This window comes from Tamandua tetradactyla, chromosome 12 (genome assembly GCF_023851605.1).
Source record: "Tamandua tetradactyla isolate mTamTet1 chromosome 12, mTamTet1.pri, whole genome shotgun sequence".
NCBI lineage: Eukaryota > Metazoa > Chordata > Mammalia > Pilosa > Myrmecophagidae > Tamandua > Tamandua tetradactyla.
Window position 1 is genome coordinate 91,939,029 of NC_135338.1, and position 22,480 is coordinate 91,961,508.

General features: G+C 42.2%; 1 pseudogene; it reads right to left on the minus strand.

Annotated features, from left to right (window-relative positions):
- Positions 1 to 906: 906 nt before the first annotated feature.
- The window catches only part of LOC143651471 (RNA polymerase II elongation factor ELL2-like), a 35,213-nt pseudogene continuing 13,639 nt past the window's right edge, over positions 907 to 22,480 (minus strand).

The window sequence follows — 22,480 nt, forward strand, 5'->3', positions numbered from 1 at the left end:
AATAAACCAGAAATCTGGACTCTTATATGAAATCTCATATGTTTAAAATTTTGGCAACAAATTCAGATTTCTTAAAGCTATCTCTATGAATTATGTTTGGCCTGGAGGGCATTGGTTTGTGATTTCTGACCCACATTATTTCTAAAATCTCTTCCAGCTCTAACTTCCTAGGAATCTTGGACTGGGTTGAGTCTATGTGGGAACTGAACCAATCCTGACAAACCCTAAAGGACACATCTGGTGGTTACTGCTCTTTTAGAGTTGAAGAGTTTATTTTGTCCTGGTCCTTGCCAGCCACTCCTGCTGCTGCCTGCTTTCTCTTACACACCCATGTCGAGCAGTGAGAAGCAAGTACAGTCTCTTAATTACGGATTAATTAGTAAGCCTCTACCTCTCCCAATCTGAAATGAGGATGGCCGCTTGAGAACAGTGAGCAGAGGCTCTGGATCAGCCTGGGTGGCAGTTTTTCCAGAGCCCTGACAGGCGCTCCAGCGGGGAAGGAGTGTCCAGTGATCCACGCCAGGTCCCGTCCCCAAAGCCCAGGTCAAAAGATGATTTCAGTAGGTTAAACTGCCTGTCACCAAGCCTGAGTACAAAACTGGATTACCCTCCGCCCTCTCCCAGCTGGATGAGCCTTCTAAAAATACCCCCAGCTGCGGCATACTCCGTCTGACTGGTGTGACAAGCACCGACAGCAGAGCTGGCTTCCTGCCGCCCCTCCGTGAGCTGTCCTGCCCTAGTCAAAGTTTTGTTTTCTCAAAATCTGTCACCTTCTCCAAGTCAGCGGAGAGGTGATGGGTATTTGGTTTAATAGAAGCACAAACACCGAGCTGCCCACCAGGGAATTGTCCTCTCTTGGAGCTCTGGGTCTTCCTAGAAAGAGAGAAAACCTCTAAATGTCAGCCCCTAATCAGCCCTGCAGTGGATCTCCTGCTTTTTGGCTGTTGGCGGCACCCTTCCACTCAGCTGCAGGGAACATTCCTTGGTCCAGCCCTTCCTGGAGAGCATTTCAGTGGAAGGATGAAGACCCTTTAGGAGCTTTGTATCTGCAAGATTAACTCGGAAGGCAAACAAAATGCATCGCACAGTATTATCCATTTACCCACCAGTGAAATCTCTCTCTCTATTGAGGTATAAATATTCTTTATTGTCTATTAAAATTGACCATCTCCAGGCTGGAAATGGGATTATAGATGTCAGACTCTTCATGCTTTTTTCTAATGGTGTATACTACTTTAATACACTTAAAAAAAAAGTTTTTAAAATAATTTGTCCAAAGGAATTAATAATAGAGGGGCTTGTGTGGGAAAGTGTACGTATTGCAAACTGTGGGGTATAGTTAACCGTAATATTTTAATACTCCTTTCCTCAACAATGACACATGTACTACACCAATACTATGGGTCAATAATAGGGGGAAATAAGAGGTATGGGAGGACTGGAGCTTTATTTTTGATTCTTATTTCTGTTCTGGAGTAATGAAAATGTTCTAAAATTGATCTTGGGGTTGTATGCACAACTATGGGATGATACCATGAGCCAGTGATTGTACATCTCAGATGGTTTTTGTGGTGTGTGAATCTATCTCAATAAAACTCCATTAAAAATTGCTAAAAAATAGTTCATGCTAAGTAGAAGTTTTAATTTTCTGTGCAAGTTTGGGGTGAAATGCTGTTAGAGTTTTAAATTGCTTTAAATGCTGACGGTTTTACTCTTTGCAGGGTAATATACTTGGTATCTCTTGACAGTGATGGCTGTCATACTCTTTAAACTATATAAATTGCTTTGAATCGCAGCTATTTGTTCTGTAAATAACTGAATAAACCTTTTGCAATAGGCCTATTTGCTCTAGTATACACATGTAAATGTGTATAGTAAAACAACTAAAGGAAGGGTTATTCAATAATTCTTTTATTTTGTTGGAGTTATAATTGATTTAGGGGAGGATTTTTTTTCCAGTTTTCTGTGTCTTTCCAGTACTTTCTAATGAGAAACTATTCCTTTAATTATAGAAAAATAAAATTATGCAGACCCAAATAAAGGCCGTCGTGCATCTGGAGTCCTCATCCACCTGGCAGAGTGACAAGGGCAGAAATATTGTTATGCTCATGTGACGTGGCTACTGGGTTAGAGCTGTAGCACCGCACACGAGATGGTCGCAGGAGGGCCCAGAGGCAACGCTTATTAGGAAAGCAAATAAATGTGCAACACAGGCAGACAGATTTAGAAGTCTCATACAGGGCCAAGGAAGGAATAATCTGAAATGCAAAATAAGGATGGATTGCAGAGGTCGACCCCATGGACTTGTCTCAGAAGTGGCTGGGTGCAGAGTGGGGCATCTGCTTGGGCCATGAGAAGCTTCCTCATCAATTCCAAAGGCACCTAGTATGTTCTTATAATGAATAAGGAAATCGGCAAACATTCATTGAGTGTGGACTCAGTGTGCCGTGCAATCTACCCTAATCCAGCAACCAGCAGAGTGGCTGGGATGGCGTGGCCGGGCAGGATGATGCAGAGCTCAGTGGGCAAGACATGGTGATGGAGGTCAGGACCTCCCACACTTATTCAAGAACATGGGTTTTCTAGGAGAAACATCAACTTAGTATTCTAAGGTGGGGAGGGGGGTGTCTTCCTACTGTGGCTTTCAACTCCCGCCCCCTTCCGCTTACAACACAGTTTCCATCCCTCAGTGCACATGTAATACAAACTACTTAACTGTCTGGGAGTCTGGCACTTGGTAAAAAGCAATTCTCGGTTTCATCGTTTTGACGGGCATGTTCCATTAAAGCATCTATTCCCACTGGGTGTTAGAAGGCATCAAAGTTGGGTCTACTTTAGAAACAGTCCATGGCACAAGCTTTAGGCTGAGAAAAATCTACATGCTGGAAGCTGTTTGCTGCAGCATGGCCAGCGAGGGTCTGGCTTCATTCCCTTTTCTGCACTTGGTGTGGAGATGGGTGCTGAGGTGGGGCCAGGGCAAAAGACAGGGGGTCTCGGCCAGTTGTTGAGCTCCTCTTGTCCTCTCTTGGAAGGGCTTGCTCTCTGTGGGGTTTGCTTTGGGGCTGCTGGATGTTTGCACCCCCCTAACATCTCTCCCCTCTCTGCAGGACTCTGGGTGGGGACCTTTGAACAAGTAGTCAGTTTCTCACCTTCCCATCTGAACCTCCACTTGGATTTCGGGTTAAGGAGCTAATTTCCTGCCTTGTTGAATGCAGACGCTGGAGGCAGTTTAACCTTTGATGACTGAGTTAAACTCTCAAACGGTCTGCATAATCATTAGGATTTAAATTAAGGATTAAGCACTCAGAGAGACTCCCAGGGTGAGAGCACTCTGAGTACAGCGACTTCCTTGGCTGTCAGGGTGGCAGCGAAGGGTGTGATCTGAGTCTCTTAGATTGGCAAACACAATTCCATCCCTCAACTTGTAATGTGAAATCCTTGCTCCCCTTCTCGTAAAATCCAGGAGCTTCTCCAGTACCAATGAGCTCAAAGCAGGCTTGGCAAATATTTGAAAAATCAAATCCCTGCTTTGAATGTGTCCAAGGTTGGTCTGCTGTTAATTATTCTACTTATTATACTACGGTCCTGATTTCAATTTAGCTGCTAAATCGCTAAGAGGTATTATGCCAGTTACTCAGCTTTACTGGACCTTGGAAGAGGAGATGATTGGATTGGGGGGTGGTCTATTTCAAACGTTGATAATTATATTTTAGACAGGGACTTCAGAGTTCCCACTTTCTTCTGTCTGTTCATGTGAAATAATCTTTAACCTTCAATGCCTCACCTGTCCAACTATTACATAATATATACAGATAAAATGTCAGAATATCAAATCATTTTGAACCCTCTGCCACATGGGAAAAATGCTTGGGAAATTTGAAAATATGTCCTAATCTCTGCCCTTTGGCAATTGTACACTGCAAGACACCAGTTTCATAACATTGAATAAATCTTTGGTAAAAAGATGTTTAGGGTGGAATAGATTTGCTTAACATGTATATTATATTGCCCTCTTAAAAATCTATAGTGCACACTTGTATTGTTCTCTGAGAAGTCCTACTTAACTTTGCTTGGCCAGCATTTCGATCAGCATCTTTCAGGTTGTTCAGCCATGGTGATCATCATTGTCTGCTCAGACCAAACTCTTCCTCTCTAACAGCAGAGCGCCTTTAGCAGCTATTTTGGATAATGTGACTTATATGCTAGTAACAGTTGATTAGACTAGAGATAGGCACCTCACACAATGGGCCAATCAGAGATTGATTTGTACAGTGTTGCCTCTTTGACTCCCAATGTGGACTGAAGAAGCAAAAAATATTAGTCTGTAGAGAAAGCAAGAAGAACAAAGCAGATGAGCAAAGAGGAACAGAGATGAGAGAGAATTTCAGGGCATATCTTATTCCTTTTCATTCCTTAGGCCCAGTGGTCCATTGGTTCTCTGGAATATTTCTGTGCCCTTATAATACAGTCTCTTTTTCTGCTTAGCCGCTTTGAGTGGTTTCTGTAACTCAGAATGGGGGAAAATCACTTTTTTTTGAGGTATGCCTAATAGCATTTCGTTGAACCTGTAGAGTAGAGAATAGTTTACAGTAATTTCTCCTAGAGTACTTTGGACACTGGTGAAAGGCTAAGCCAGGGAGTGCTCCAGGCAAGACCAGCATTCTGGAAGAATTTCAGACTTAGCTTGTTGGTTAATTGATAAGTAGGTAAGTTGGTTTTAGTGCAAGGCATGAAAGATGCCTTAAAAAGCAGAATTGTGTCAGAAGTGAGAGAGAAGCTCTTACTTGGAAGTTGTTACTCTTTTAAAAGACAGTGGAGCTCAAAGACATCAGAGTGAAAAGTTACCCATGACCTCTTTCATTCATCATTTCACAAAAACTTTGGAGAACAGAGAAATAGATTCTTTAAAACTAAAGAAGTCAAAGCTCAGTAAAGTTGATGACTTGCCTCAAGGTCAGATAGACACTGCCTGATTGTGGCAAATCAGAATCATGCCTGCAGTCTAGAACACACCCAGGCCAGGGCTCCCTGATCCATATTGTGCTAAAGACTGAATATACAGGGGTAAATAAAAGATATGGTCTCTATCTTTATGGAGTTTAAATTTATTCTAGTGGTATATAGACATGGCTAAAACAGCATGCATAATTTCAAATGAAGCAAGTCCTGCAAAGAAAGGTACAAGGTGGCCACAGAGAAAATAAGAGATTATTTTCAAGTGCATATAGGCTGAGCTGGGGCAAAGTGGTCAGTTTTGGTCACTGACAGGAGATCAGCAGGGCTGATCAAAAACGTAAAAAGAAATAGGTGAATGTCATGTTAGTAATATATTTTATTTAACTTAAAATATATCCAAAATATCACTTCAACATGTAATCAATAAAAAAATTACTAACAAGTTATTTTATGTTTTTGGTTTCATAGAAAGTCTTTGAAATCCAGTGTGCATTTTATACCTACAGTACTCCTCAATTTGATTGGCCAAATTTCAAGTTCTCCATAGCCATATGTAACTAGAGGCCAGCATATATTGCATATTGAGCAACAGAGTGATAGAATATCTAGGTGTAAAATTCTAGGATGATAGATTCCCTCCAGTCCTTTGGATATACAATTCTGGCATCGATTGTTGCTGATATGAAACCTGATGTCAGTGTGATTGTCATTCCTTCATAGGTAAATTTTGTGTTTTCCCATTTTTATTGCTTTTAAGATTTTTATTTTGTTTTCAGTGTTTTGCTCTTTCACCTTATGTTGTTGGAATTTAATTATTTGTATTCTACTGATGATTCAGTGTTCAGTGTGCTGTTCAAGATAAGGAAGCATTGTGGTCTCTTAGAGTTATATATCCCAGAAAAACCCATTCTTAATTTAATTCATTCCTGTAGGTGTGAACCTGTAGTAAATACTACCTTTTGATGGGGTCACTTCAGTTAAGGTGTGGCCCAGTTGAGTCAGGATGGCTCTTAATCTTATTACTGGAGGCCTTATGGTGAAGATCACAGAGAGTGAAGCCACAGAGAGGAGCCAAAAGCTGGATGTCAACAGAACATGGAAGAGAAATGGGAGGACTGTGCCACAAGCATTGCCATGTGGCAGAAAAGCCAAGGAGCAAGGATTGCTGGCAGCCACATCCAAAATAGCACAGATGTCATTGCTGATGCCTTGGTTTTGGACTTCTCCCAGACTCAAAACTGTGAGACAGTAAATCCCCATAGTTTGAGCCAACCCTTTGTATAACATTTGTTTTAACAACTAGCAAACTAATATAACCTTTTAAAAAAATAACACTTCTCCCCCATTTGTTAATGTCTACTTCAAGAACTGGAATCAGATACATGTTTGATGTTTCATGCTATTCTCCATGTCCTTTCTGTTAATTGCAAATTTTATTGAGATTTATTCACATATCCAAAGTATACAATCAATCTCCTTGTCTTTTAACAGCTTTTTTATAATTTCAGTCTCTTTATTCTTCCCTATAGTATTTAGAAAGTTTCTTTAGTGCTTTCTTCTGGTTTATTTATTTCCTCAACAGCTATATCTTATCTTCTTACTAAATATGCATTGGCTTTTCAACTTCTGTGACTAAGTTTTTCATTTCTAAAAGTTCTACTTAATTCTCTAAAATAGGGATATTTAAAAATTCAGACTTATTCTTTCACTATAGTTTCCATTGCTACTTCTATCTCCTTAAATTATTTTATTAGCTTCATTTCTCTATTTGCTGCATTTATAAACTCACCCTCATGTATTTCACTTCTTCATGGGAATTACAACTTTTTAATTGTGAATTTCCCTCAGTAGAGGTTGTTTCATATATGGTGAATTGTGGAAGTGTTCCTGTAATAGGATTTGTGTTTGTTTTGCAAAGGTTCTAGGAGTTTCATTGTCAAGACTAGTTGTCTATTACTTTCTCAGTTTAGCGATTCTTCATCACATTGGTAGCATAATTTTGGACTATACATCCATAGTTGCTGAATTTCCTTTTCTTATTAATGGAGTTTGATTACATATTTTTTCATCCCTAGCCACAGGAGAACAAACTTTCCTTGTTCTTTTCCCAAGCCTATGAGCAAAATTTTGTAGACTCTGTTTGGAGGATGGGATAGCTATTTATGGTTCCAAGCTTTATGCCGGGGCTTTATATCTCTCTCTCTAACTCCTAGATTTGGCGCTTCACATAGGTGTCAAAACCCTAACCCCTAGGATTTATGCTTGGGGTAATTACCCATGGGAGGCATAGTCAATGTATTACTGCTTACAGCAGTGATGTGGCTTTGAGTTCCCTTTTCATTTCTGGAAACTCAGGTTCTCCTTTTTTTTTTTCAAGCTGAATTTTCTGATTTTTTTTGATAACCCTTTCCCAGAATTTATTTTTGTCGTGGGAAAGGAGGTCGGTGTGTCAACTCAATCCACCGCATTCCTAGAAGACTTCCTGCATTGCTTTAGTAATTTAAATGAAAGGTAAGAAAAGCCTTTCTTCATTGTTTCCACATATTTCATATTCCCTGTGGTAGTTTAAACAATCTTTTCAATTTAAGCATTTCTGAAACAGAAATTTCTATAACCATGTTATTATGTTGTTACCACAGGTCCAGAAAGAAAGCCATTTGTAAGCATTTCTTGGTGGAGTATAAGAGAAAAAGAAGCTATACATGGTAAATTTAGAATGAGACAGGGTTCAACTCTTAGCCAGATTCTCTAGCTATACAGTCACAAGCTTTAGAATATAAGCTCCGTGAGAGCAGGCACTTTGCTGTGTTGGCACAAAGTAAGCCAACAATGTATATCTGTTGAGTGGATGAACAAACAAGTGACTTTAATTCTCTGAGACTTCAGTGTCCTTATCTGTAAAATGAGAGTGACACTGCCAATATTATTAGGTTGTACAGCTTAGATGTGGTGTGGGTCAAGGGCCAGGCATACTGTAGGGGCGAAAAATACTTCCTGTGTGTAGTTCTAGAAAAGAGAGCATAGTTTGATTCAGAGAGTGATCAAAATGTGGGTCATGAGAGATGTTATAACCGGATTCTTCTATGAATCCTTATATGCCTTGTTGACTTTCCCAATCATTTAGATGTTTTTATTCACCTTTATACATCTTCTACTTGGTTTACATCTTTGGGCTGTGAAGGTTGTCAGAACGGAATGTAGTTCTCATGGCCCTGTGCATGGAGCTCTTGCCTCCCAGCCCTTCACGTCATGCCTTTTCATCTACTCCTTCCCCCCAAATTAGTGCTTGTTTTTCTTGTCATCCTTTCACATGATAAGCCAGCACCCAGCTTGCTGTCTGCTATCATCCTTAGCTTTCAGTGTCTTTCAAATGAAATGCAAAGGTCAATTTGGCCTCCTAGGCCACCTTCCCTCCCTCACTTCTTCCTGTATCTTCATTGTCTTTGCAATTTGAGGCCATGACTGAAAGAATTTTCATCCTCCAGTGGCTTCCAAATGGCTGGATACCTACATTATTTGTCCTGCTAAAGTTTTAGATCTACATGTGATTAAGAAAATCTTGGTGAGGGCAGTTTATTTGGTTGAGCCTTTCTACTCTATGTACTAATTTTTAACTTCTGAACAATCCGACTGTTCTTTTAATATCTACCATGTGTCCATGACTTTGCCTGGTACTGTGGAGCATATGACAACATAGAAGTTTCCATCTTTGATTTTGAAAAGAGTACAGCTTTCTTGGGGAATAAACCATAGGTGGCATTGTAGGACAGTATCAAATAATAAGTGGGAAATTGTGTGACTCAGAGTGACATCTGAATTCAGAGATGAGAGAGAGCATGGTGGGGTGGAGTAACCTGTAGTGCTTCTTGAGGTAAAATGTTCTTCAACTTGGCCTTGAAGGAGAGGAAAGAGAAAGGGGAGGAGGGAACTACAGTTGGGGGGCATTGGAAACTTCAAGGTTGGTGTCCTTGGGGAACAGAGAGGAGTCCCACTGTTTCAGAGCAGAGTTTATGTGCTTTTGGGACATGTTTAAGCCCAGCATCATCTAAATAATTTCCATTTAACAATGAATACCATGTCCAACCTTATGATTTGGTGAATCCGAAAACACCCAGTTCATGAAAGGCACTTTGTCTCACCAGGTACAATTAGCACACTGTCATCGATATAATGACCCAGCAGAACATTCGGTGGGATATCAAAATGATCAGGATCCTTCCAGATTATATTATGGCAGAGATTGGGAGAGTCAGCCTGGCTGTTTGTTATCACATGTAAGGAGTAGCCACTTCGGATTACTTTTACCAATAGAAATGAGAGAAATGGCATTTTTCTAAGTCAATAACTGCATATCAGTGGCCAGTGACTGACTAATGTTCAGTAGAAATATTACGTCTGGACTCAAAGCTGCATTTGGCATCACCACCTGATTAGGCTTGCAATAACGCACAATTATTCTCTGACTCATGTGGTTTTGATGCTGGCCAAATAAGCTAGTAAATGGGGCTGTGGTAGCAACCACCGTCCTTGCAAGTTTCAAGCCTCCGATGGTGGCCGTCTGCATTCTGGGACTGGATAAAGAGCCTCTGATGAGGAGCCCCAGTAGACCACTGAGAGATGGAGTCCATCCCAAACTTCATCCATAATTCAACCCCCATAATTCCCTACTTTGACTGGTCGGACATGGTAACAATTCAGACTCCAGAAAGTGACATTAGCTCAGAGGCAGGCTCTTATAAACCCTGGATATTTCCTTCCCTAATGTGCATTCACTCTATAAATGGGTGTGGGTCCCTCTGGGGAAAGCCTAGGAGAAGGTTCACATGCCTTTGGCTGCTACTTGGGGCCTGTGCTGGACTGAATTGGGGACCCCAGTTTGGACAGGCTCTCGGTTTTGGTCCACACTCTGGTGGGCGTGGACCCATTGCAAATAAGAGTTCTCAAGATGCTACTTGAGTTAAGGTGTGGCCCCACTGAATCAGATTGGGCTTTAATCCAGATTACTGGCATCCTTCATAAGCAGAGTAAAAGTCAGATGGAGAGAGAAGCCAGGGGGGGCACCGAGAAGCTGGAAATCAAGGGAACCCAGAAGAGAAAGGAGAAGGAGCCACCGTTTGTACTGCTACGTGTTGGAAAAGCCAAGGGCTAAGGATGACAAGCAGCCAACCCCAGAAGGCCAGTTTTCAGGGAGACAGCATTGCGTTGCTGATGCCAGACTTTGGATTTCAAAACCATGAGCCAATAAATTATTTTTGTTTAATCCAACCCATTATATGGTACTTGTTTTAGCAACTGAGAATCTAAAACAGGGTCATCCTCAAAAAGGCCCAGCCTTACCAGGTCTGTGAACTGGCTTTTGTCTGGGAAGTGGATAAGAAGCCAGCAATCCCATAACAGTGATTTATATTAGGAATCTGCCCACTAGAACCAGAATGTTCCCTTCTATATGAGTTAAGCACACCTGAGTAAGCTGCCTATCTATTTTATTTGTAGGAACTCTGCAATTCAGTTTGACTTTTCACAGATCCTGGAGGTCAAAACACTACAATGTTCAAAAAACCCTCTGTTGCTAATTTTAAAAATTGTATTCATGCTGTTACTGATAGTTAAGGGACATCAGCCCTTAACCCCAGCCCCTACCTAAATGCAGAACCCATTTGTTTCCTGGAGCTACTCCTGGTACTCATTACTGTGTCAGTCTCAGCCAGGCAGGGACAGATGGAACATCCATAAGGGTGAGAGAATAGAGTTTAAGGAACAGGCTCATAAATCTGACAGGGAATGGTGAAGCACTCCATAATCAGTAAGAGTAGAAAGATGCGATCTGCACATCTGCTGCCCCCTCATAGCCCCATGGGGAAGGAGTGGTTTCTAAAACCTATAAAACCTAAAACTGGAAGGGACTGTCTAACCAAACTGTGGTCTTTGGTGGAGAAATTCAGCTACTGAGAAGCGGCAGCTGGTCGGAAGGAGGCCGAGAAATGTAACTCTGAGCTTCTCTCTCCTTGTTCCCCTCTCCTGCGTGCCTTTGTATATCCTAAAGGTCCAGGTTCTTGGCTGAACCCAAGCAACAGCCAAAGGTCGAGGGAGCTGCCTTTGCATGCAGGGCAGGCTGGGAAAGGTGGAGGGTGGACAGGAAGGACCCGTAGAGAGCATCCAGCACAGGTGTGGGCAATGCAACAGGTAAATACTAAGCACACGTTCAAGAGCAAAACCATTAGCCATGCATAAAAGGAGAATTTCCTAAGTTGAATAAGTATACCTGCCAGAAAACGAGAGCAAAATTCATATTTTTTTGTGAACCATTAGAAGAGTTCCTACTTAAAAGTATCAATTTTATAAACCTTTAAATATTCCAAAGTCTATTTATGGGACAAATTGTCTTCTAATAATTTATTCTAGAGAAATAATCAAACCCACAACCTTGATAGTATAATTATGTTTAGTGCAAGGTTGTTTACTAATAACAAAATACTGGAAATGTCCATCAATATTTAGATGTTGATTAAAGCGTGGTATAGCCGTACCATGGGATGTCAAGTAAAGAAAAAAAATACATTTCTTTGTTTTTCAAGTTCAGGTTTTATTTGCTTTTTCTGTATAGCTAACTAAAGAACAGGCATGATCAGACACTTTTTCAATATTCCATTTATTCTTTATTATTCTGTTTGGTTTAACATCAAGCATTTGTTTTTCAATTAAAAAAGAAACATTTACGAATGGCATACTTTTCAGGAGACATTGTATTCCGGGGTACAAGGTGAGTGCTCAAGATGATTAAAGAGATGCTTTCTCCTTACAAGGAACTCACAACCAAACAGAGCAAATAAGATACATATATTATAAAGCACAACATGAAACTGCTCTAAGGGAATGGTGAAGAAAAGGACTCCAGGAGCATAAAAGGGGGAGAGCTAAGGCTACAAGGAAGGCTTGATGGAGGAAGAGGTACTTGTTGCACGTCTTAGAAATTAGGTAGGATTTCACAAGTGAACATAAGCAAAGGACACTCAGAGGAGGTGGGGAAGCAGAGAGTGCAGGAGAAGAGTGAGTGGTTCAGATTTCAGTGCTGTTCTTCAGTGTCATTATGGGTTAATAGGATTTTATTTCCTATTCTGGGACTTAACCATCATTGTTTCTATGGGAAAAAGTGCTCTGATTACTTACACAGTGCCTTTTAAATAAAACCCTTGCCTGAGATTAAGGCTTTTAATATCATCTTTGAGACTTTTGTGGGCACAATTCAAATCTGCCAGTTAACAGCAACACTGAATTTCTTCGACACCTCACGTGCTGTTAGATTTCATTAACTAATTTTGAAATTAAGTCGGTGTATCCTTATTGCTGATGTTGTAGATTTGGTCAAGAAACTGTTTTTCTTCCTGGGATAATCTCTTGGGGCCATTGGTTCTTTATCAGCAATGTGTCATTTTATTTGGGTTTATTATATGTGCTTAGCAAGGCATTCAGTTGGAAACAGATTTCATAATTTTAATTGTCATTTACTGCCCTGGTGGGAGGGCCTTTGTTTTACTGTATGGAATAGAGAGGTAAAGAGGATTGACAGAGAGCAAATATAATCACCATCAATCAGGACTGTGCCAGGCTGGGAAAGGAGGGGTGGATGCTCCTGAGTGTTATACAAGTGGATGGATACAACAGCTGTTGGCCACAGACTAGTTAGGATGTAAGAGCAGTATTTTAGTTTGCCAAAGCTGCCGGAATGCAATATACCAGAAATGAAATGACTTCTAAAAAGGGAGTTTATCAAGTTACAAGTTAACCATCTAAGTCTATTAAAACATCCAAACTAAAGCATCCAGGGAAAGATGCCTTGACTCAAAAAAGGCTGATGATGCTTATGGTTTCTCTGTTGGCTGGGAAGCCACATGGTGACATCTGCTAGCTTTCTCTACCAGCTTCTTCAAATGGCTTCTCCGGGGGCATTTTCTTTCTGCATCTCCAAAGGTCTCTTGTCTATGTCAGCTCTGAAGCTTTTTCCAAAATGATTCCCTCTTAAAGAACTCTAGTAAGCAACCTCACCTTGAATGGGTGGAGACACATCTCCCTAGAAACAAATCAAAAGTCACTACCCACAATTGGGTGGGTTACATCTCCATGGAAACAATGTAATCAAAGAGATCCCACCCAACAATATTGGTTGAGGAATAAAGAACCTGGGTTGTCTGGCGTATACAATACTTTCAAACCAGTGCAAGCAGGAAAAATTCAGACATGAAAACATGCTGCAGTGAAAGTTCTTGGAAAAACCATTTATGGAACACCTCTTGTTACCAGAAGACGTACATTGTATGCTTTGCTCCCTTCTCTACAGAAGGCTGTGTTGGGGGCACTGAGATCAAGAAATGAAGCAAGGGCTTCTTTGCTGCAGCTGTTACCCTGATTTGGCCAAGTGGAGGTCAGGGGTGCCACTGCTGTTCATAAGAAATCTTCCCAAGGCTCTCTTCAGACTTCATGCATTTTTGGGTCCAGATCTTGGTTGTGCACTTTGACCACATTGCCTGGGATGGGTCTACCCTGGGGAGTGTAGAGAGTATCGGGGTGAGAAAGGTGCAACTGATCCTTAAATACAGTTATTGGGAGGCCTCCTAGCACTCCTCCATTGCAGAGCACCAAAGAGTGGCTTGTGCACAGTCTGTGGTCACGAGTGCTTACTGTCAACCATGTTGCTGTTTTAGTCACAACTTTTTATTAGCCAGTCCAGTCCTGCCACAACATCTTCAGGGCACTCCAGCCAGGACAGGATGGTGTTGCTGGAGGAGGCATGAAGGACTGGCCCTCTACTTTGGCCTGCTATGGCCCAATCCCATGGGCCTCCCATCCTGCGTTCCTACTGGTGCATTGGATGCTTCTCATGCTCCAGTCATACTGAACTGACTTTCTCGTTCCTATTTTTTTTTTTCGTTTTTCTTTGCCCTGGTTCCTCCCATTCCCTTTGCCTTGAAAGCCCTCCCATTGACCCTGTGCTCTAGAATTCAAATCCTAACTCTCCTTCCAATGCCCCCTTCTCCGTGAAGTCAAAGAGAAGTATGCAGCAGAAAATGTTAGCTAGGCAAGGATGACTTCATTCAAGGCCTCGTATAGTAGGTGAGAGAGAAGAAAAACCAAATCTTATCTCAATTCTGCTGAAAGAAAGGGCAGCAAGGGTTTCTAAGGGCTGGAGTGGGCTAGGGGAAAGCACTGGAAGATGTCACGGGGTTTGGTCCCTGGGATGGGTGAGTGACTTACTGAGGTTGCAGTTAAGACACTTTTGCTCAGAATGTTTTCCTTTGCTGTGACTGGGTCACCTAGAGCTCATAATGCCAGGTGTTTTAGCTTGCCAGCTGCTGGAATGTGATATACTAGAACTGGAATGGCTTTTAAAAAAAGGAATTTTGTATGTTGCAAGTTCACAGTTCTAAGGCTGGAAAATGTCCAAATTAAGGCATCCAGGGAAAGATGCCTTGGTTTAAGCAGACTGATAATGTTCAGGGTTTCTCTCTCAGCTGGGAAGGCACATGGCGACATCTGCTAGCTATCTCTTTTCATTTCATGAGGCTCCCCTGAGGCATTTTCCTTCTGCTCCAAAGGTCTCTGGCTCCATGGGGTCTGTTGGTTCAGAAGCTTTTCCCAAAATGGTTCCCTCTTAAAGGTCTCCAATAAGCAACTCCACCTTGACTGGGTAGAGACACATCTCCAGGGAAATCATCTAATCAAAAGGTACCACTCACAATTGGGTGGGCCATATTGCCATGGAACAGCAAAAAGGGTTCCACCCAGCAGTGTTGAATGACGTTTGAAGGACATGGCTTTTCTGGGGTATACAACAGGTTGAAACTGGCACACCAGGTATGAGGAAGAGGGAGATAAGGATCTCTTTAGAAAGGCACCTGTCCAGCGCCTGGGTAGGGTAAGGGTGCGATGAGAGGGAGGCCAGGGGTCTGGAGTCAGAAGAAGCCTGTCTAAAGTTCTGTTAAGCTAAGGGGAAGTGAAGGTATTTTTCGGTCCAAGCCCTCCCAAGATTTCCCAGCTGGCAGGAAGGCAGTGCTTCTTCAGATTATTCCATCTCTTGGTTCTTTATGTGCATGTATTCCAAGATACCCACCATGTCTCTTTTGGACGTCTCTCTCTTCACAGGACTGACAGCTTTCCAAGGTCAAAGTTCTCTTCTGGTTTACTAGCCCTTTTGCCGTGCCTAACAAAAGCACAGGCCCTCAAATATGTGTTTAGGATATGATGTTTTGCTTTTCCCCTTAAAATATTTCATGCCTGTTACAGTTCCTCTTATAGATTGTAGCTAATGTCCACAGTTGACTTATGAATTTGATCAGGCAATTAATGAACTTTAAAGCTCAAAGAGACAAAAAGAAAAGGAGAGAAAGGCAGGCAGGTTGCATGCATTGACTGAGCACCTACTTAGAGCCAGATCCTGATATTATCTCATTGTCACAACCACTCTTCAAGAAAAGTCTAGGCAATCAACCAACTGTTGTGCAATCAAATTCCATGCAACCTGTGCTTTTGTACATTTTGATATCCTTAGCTGTCTTTCATGTGTCCAATTTTATACATCACCTGATAGATATTCGTAGCCATCATGTGATGTCATTGTCTCCAGTCAAAGGCCCTTGAGCAGGTATGTCTAAGAACCTGCGGGCTGCCTCCTTTATCATGGGTGCCACCCCAGCTCCCCTTGGCCTCCACAGGATGGGGTCTCTCCAGAACAAGAGGCAGCTCCAGAAACCTCTTAGACATCAGATGCTCTGCAAAAAGGGATCCAAGAGAATAGAGCAGATACCATAGAAGAAGCCAATGAAAGGAATGCAGAGTCAATCCAAAGGGAATGTGCCAACAAGCTGAAAACTGTCAAGTTTGTTGCACTTACGGTAAAAGTTCCACACTGGTTATGCCAGCCTGTTTTTGTCCTAGGCCTTGACTCCAATCAGCTCTCCTCTTCCTCCCCAGGGTTTGGTAGATGGGGGCAGCAGGCACCTCTGAAGTGTACAACCAAGACAGCATGCCTTGCAGAGCCTTTTATGATTTCTCAACCTCTCTGATTATGTCCCATCTCTTCATGCTTTGTTCTCAATCTCTTTTCTGCTCTACTAATTAAAATTAATTAATTTAATTTAACATCAAGTTCTCTTTCTTTGAGGCCTTTGACCCTGTCACTCTTCTTCCTAGAAAGTTATTCCCCTCCTGTCCCCTTCTCCTCTCCTTTCCCAGGGGAGGTTAACTTCTACTTGTGCTCCTCTCTCAGCTCAGACGTCACTTCCTCCAGCAAGCCCTCTGATCACCAGGCCCTCGGGGCAGCCCTCACTCCTTAGGCTCACCCCACTGAGATACTTGTCATCCTCCAGTGACACTGTCTTTTATTTCTGTCTCTGAATCTAGATGTTGCTCTCCTTAAGAGCAGTGACTGTCTTAGTTCACCCCTTTGTCCCAAGTACGTGAAGGCTAACTGCACATAGAAGGCACTCAAGGGATATTTGTTGAATGGATGAATGAATGAATGAACAAATTCCTGGGTCTTCATACATGTTTATAGCGAATGGGTTGTTTTGGGGCAGCAGGCACAATTAGAGAGGTCATTTGGGGACTGGCAACCTTTCTTTCTTGAGTCAGTTCCCAGAAAAAGCCACCAGATGCAATCGTGGCTGCGAAAGGCATGAGGCCCTCACTTGGAACAGTTGGTGAAAAATTCAGCAATGTTTTTGCTCTCTGCATGTATCCCGAGCCCAGTGATGTGGTCACTCCTGGTCCCGTGAAGATGGTATGTGACACAGCTGATGGGCCCGAGGCCGATGGGCAGGTGGGGGTGGGGGTGAGCTGCTCGGGAGCCAGCCTGGCCTCGGAGAGGGTGGACAGGACTCCACTCCATGGGCATTGTGACTACTCCTGTAGCTCTGAGGAGGGAGGGGCGCTCCTTCCCCGGACTGGACAAATGAGAAAAGCAATGAGCCCTCTGTCCCTGCTGTCCTCCTGTGGGGGCACAGGGCTCCAACGTGGGGGTGGCCGAGGGTGGTGGAGAGAGGCCAAATGTGCCTGGTGAACTCCTTAAAGGGAGCAATGAGCTCCAGAGAAAGCAGGTGCTCATATTTTATTTTTAATAAATATTAACCCCTCCCCCCTAAATTTTAGATGCGTTTTTGAGAAAGACCCTGTGCGTATGAACTGCAAGTCTACTTAATCACACAGACATGCAATTTCTCCATTGTATTTTGCATTTACTTCATTCATGAACTGCAAGTCTACTTAATCACACAGACATGCAATTTCTCCATTGTATTTTGCATTTACTTCATTCTAAAAGCACACTGAATAAATCTGGTAAATAGAAAATCTAAGTCCCCAAATTACAAAGCAATCACCATTAACGCGTTTTACTTCTATTTTTTTTTTACCATGGAGCTATTTTAGCATAACTGTAATTACAGAGTGATAATTTCATATCCCCCTTTTTACTCTTAATTTTATCAGCATTAAGATAACATCATCTTAAAAAACATAATTTTTGTAAATGGTTCAGTTTTTCATTATACATTTAATGCATGCTCATTAGACAAAGATTGGGGAGGAAAAAAAGAGCAAAATTTGAAGGAGTGCTACCATACAAACACAAATGACACCTACATTTTGCAATTATTTCTTTCAGGTGCTTCTTGGGCACAGGGATTTTTAAAATACAGCTATCATTAAGCTCTAGATACAATTTTGTATCCTATGGTTGTTTACTTTTTTCCCACTTAACTTAGAAAATGCTTGTTTTCATAATACCATAATTATCACTCGGTCCTTACAAACAATTTTAAATGGCTTTCTGTTGACTTATTGCAGGGTATTAAATTGTTGACAATCTGCCACTTTTCTAAGAAAAACTACAATGACTAGCTCTCCCACTTTCTTATTTTCTTAGGACACATTCAATATATTGTATGTGTTTTTATTATGATAACTATGATTATCATTTGCTTCTGTTGGAGCCACCAAATATGAGGAAGTAGGTCCTTCTACAGGGCCTGGAGTAGCTGCCCATTGATGTCCAACATGCCTCATGGCACATGTACTGGGTTCACTAAGACAGCCACTGTTAGGGCTTTCTTTCGTCTAGCGAGAAGTTTGCATTAAAGTGCTGGGGCTGGAGGGAAGGGACTGAGCCAGGGCTCATGTGTGTCGCGTGGAGACAGCTGCCTCTCAGCAAAGGACAGCACCTGACTCATGGATCTACAAAGGGCAATGATGGGGACTCTAGGTACTGCACATCCTGCACCGTGGACACCTTACATTCAAAAATTCATTACCAGGCGGGCCACGGTGGCTCAGCAAGCAAGAATGTTTGCCTGCCATGCCAGAGGACCCAGGTTCAATTCCCGGTGCCTGCCCATGTGAAAAAAAAAAAAAAGAAAATTCATTACCTCTCAGGTAATGAAGCCAGAATGCATTTTTGAAACATTTAGAACCTTTTAGAACATAATGAGATATATATGCCAAGACGGTTCTATGGAAACATCCACTCTGCTGCATCTGTGAGTGGGCCCAGACTTCAATATGCTCACCCATTGAAATATTTATGTCGCTCTATATTTTTTATCTTTCATTTAATAAAAAAATTGTGGTAAAATACACGGAGCATAACGTTTACGATTTTAATCTTTTGAATGTGTCCAATTCATTGGCATTTAGTACTATGTCTACACAGCTAAGCATTGCCTCTTCTGTGAGTCTTAATTGCCTTCTTTTTTTCAATTAGAATCTACCTGTTAATTGCTAAAGCCAATAGCCTCTTTGTATAACTGGGGATGGTCAGGAGGCCAAGAGAGCTGCTCCTTTTGGAACTGCAGCCTAGGAAGGAAGGAGTAATTTGATAGGAGACATCTTTTACTGGCAGTTAAATTTGTTAAATTTGAACAAAAAGAAAATATCCTGAAATTCACCCATAATCCTAGTAGCATTTCCTTCTAGAGATTGAAATACATGTAAACTATTTGAAACTAATAATCATACGGTAATTATTTATTATCCTGCTTTTTCTTATCCTGTGATTCTCTTCGTTTATTGTCTCCAGGCTCCAAGCTGTAGATGAGTATGTCTCCAAGTGTGGTCTCTGACCAGCATTTCCAAAATCACTGGGCAACTTGTTAGAAATGCAAACCGTGGTGCTGCCCCAGATGGATCAAATCAGAGACTCTGGGGGTGAGACCCAGCCATCTGTGTTTCAAGACGTCCTCCGGGTGATTTGGGCATACCGAGTTTGAAAACCACTGCCGTAGGCTGCCATGCTGGGCGCCTCCAGTGTGCTGGCACTCTCTAAGCCCTTGCTACTCAAAGTGTGGTCCTTAGACTAGGAGCATCTGCAGTACCTGGGAGCTTGTTAAAAATGCAGAACTGTAGACGTGTGGAATCAGAATCTGCATTCTAAGAGCATTATGAATTACCTGCATCTTGTTAAAATGCACCTTCTCAACAGGGAGGTTTGGAGTGAGGCTTGAGATTTTTGCATTTCTAATAAACACTCAGGTGATTCAGATGATGTTGGTTTTTGGGCCACACTTTGAATAGTAAGTTTCCACTGGGCATTTTCTTAAACGTTGGAAAACACCACAGAATGTCATTTTTAATAATACCAGATGTTTTACATAGGTAGCTTATAAGTTATGTGCTAATAATAATTATCTTTTCTAGATGAGAAAAAAGAGGTCCAGAGAAGTAAATTGACTTACCCAACGTTGCACAGCTAGTTTTTGCAGAAGTTAAATATACAGGTGGCTGACTCTTTACCTCTATACACCCTACCTTCTAATACACGGATTTTGAGTGTTGAATAAATCTAAAACAACTCAAAAGTAATAATGATAATGAAGCAAACCAAAATACAATCTACTAGGGCAATCACCTTCTGTTCTCTTATTTAACTTACTTAGAGCATTTGGATCTCTAGCTCTATTTTATGAGCTCTGCTAATATTTTATCATACAATTACCCCTTTCTTCTTCAATATGTGAATCTAAAACTATTAGCGGCGTTATGAGGTGTGACTTCATCTTGAAAGTGAAATTTTTCCAGAAGATTTCATTTCCAGCCTTGCCTGATATTGTCAATTCCTCATGTTACATCCCTCCAGGAGTCATAAACGCACTTGAAACTGTTAATGTCTTAGGTATCTTTTGATCAGAATCAGCTGCTGTATTCTCCTTCCTGGAAGTAAATCATATCCTTTTTAAAAGGAGGGGATGGGGAGGAGGAGAAGGCAAAGACATGAGTTTGAGCTGCTTCTTAGCATCTCATTTCTGAGTTAGCACAGCCGAGTGCCTCAATATGCCTGTTTGAAGGCTCCTCTCAGGCGGCCGTGGAGCTGGCTTTGTGCAGCGCCCAGAGGATTGTAGCTGGAACCTGTTGGGAGATGAGCTTGGGGCACAGCCCACGCCTTCAAAGACCTGCATCATCGCTGTTTTCTGTCCCGCTCTCTTGGCAGACACTCATTTTCTGAAAGGAATAGATTTCATTCTGTGTCTGTTACTGATGTGTCAGTCAGCTGCCGGCAGAGACTGAAGCAAGCACCAAGGCGGGGAAAAGAAAAAAAGCCCCATTGCATTTTTAAATTACATTTCATGTTAAACGATCTCATTACTTCCAAAGTAAGATGAAATACAACATAATTTTAGCATAAGTCTTGGCAGCCTCTTCTTTTTGCAATCGGGTGTATTGGCGCTTGGGGGGAATGATGGATAAGTGGAGAGGAAGAGTCCCACTTGCTCGCGCAGTCAAGATCTCAGTCAATATCCAGTGATAAACATAAGTAGCTCACCTCGCCCCCCTCCCCACCCCGGGGCAGGTTGGCGCACGTTTATCCAGACTGATAAATGAGGGAGTCCACAATACAGGCAATCTGAAGACCAAGCTGAAGAGATGCATAAGAGGAATTGTGAGTTGTGAATTTCCTGGCACATCCAGCATCCATAAGGCTGTGCTTGTCTGGGAGAGAGGCTGTTCTCTTCCCTCCTCGACACTTTCTGCCCAGGAAGGCAAGTCCATCCTCTCACAGGCATCAGTCCCATCCACACCTCATGTGGCCGTGCAAGTCCTCGTGGTCTGTACTTTAAAGTAGGGCCCTTGGGATTCCTTGACACAGATCTGCTGTTATTTCTGTGGGAGGGACTGGGCATTCCCTGAGAATTGGTAACAAGCTCTCCCCTAACATTTTACCACCGAATTATCACCCAGTTCAACTTAACAGCAGCCTCTTGGGCAAGGCAGAAATTTATTTGCCTTTGTACTTTAATTTGAGCACTGCTCTTTTGTTTATTCACACTGATTCCAACAAAATAAGGAAACCATGTTCTGAAGACCTGTTTCAGGGACGCTGGAAAACAGTTCTGTTTCTTTACCCTGCCGCCTTGTTTATGTTCTTTAATTCCAACTAGATTATGAGCTATGTGGGCAGGGATCGTGTTTTAGGGTCTTCCCCCCGCCCTCCTTTACTGCATCCCACACCAGCCCATACACAGCCTGAGCACGTGCAGTGCCTGGCCGTGGTAAGTATGCAAGGGCAGTTATTTAAAGCTTCATAGAGAGTTCTGGTCATGCCAGTATTGACTCAAAAACCCTCAGTGGCTTCTCATGCTCTGAAAAATAAAGATCCAAATCCTCAACATGCCAAACGAGACCCTCCCATGATATGACCTCATTCTGATTTTTGTCACACACTTCTTTCTTCTATGTGTGACTCAAATAAAAAGACTCCACATTCCAAAAGCCCTGCTAAGTTCCCGCTGCCATGACTCCATGACTTTGCTTATACTTTCCCTCTGCCTGGAATATTCAGTCTCTCATCTATCAAACTTCTATTCACGTTCCAAGGCCTAGTTCTGATACTGCTTGAGTACCTTCCCTTAGCCCTGGTCAGAAACCCCATCCCATCTCCTTGTTTCTCACCCAGACTCTCGGTTCCCTAATTCTATCTTGGAGCCTATAGCCTTTCCATAGCCCCCCCACCCCCAAACAGCATTCAGGCTGTGCCGAGTTAGCTGCTCTCCACCCCCATGGACCCCTCTGAGGAAAGAAAGGTCAGATTTGGGAAAGGAAAGCAGTCGAACTGAAGAGGAGATACTTTCTATTGTGGGGGTGGGGGGAAGGAGTCAGGTGGGAGCACTTAGGAATATGGGACCAGAGAGTTTATCTTTGTTTTCAGTTTTTTTTTTTTTTAACATGGGCAGGCACCGGGAATCGAACCCGGGTCCTCTGGCATGGCAGGCTAGCATTCTCGCCTGCTGAGCCTCTGTGGCCCGCCCAGTTTTCAGGTTTTTATGGAGAATTTGATATGCAAAAATTACATAGACGCTATTGTTGCAGTTTGCGAATGTTTCCAGAATGCAATATACCAGAAATGGACTGGCTTTTACAAAGGGGATTTATTAAGTTACAAGTTACAATTCTTAGGCTATAAAAATGTCCAAATTAAGGCATCAACAAGAGGATACCTTCACTCAAGAGAGGCCAATTGCACCTGGGGTTTCTGTTACACGGG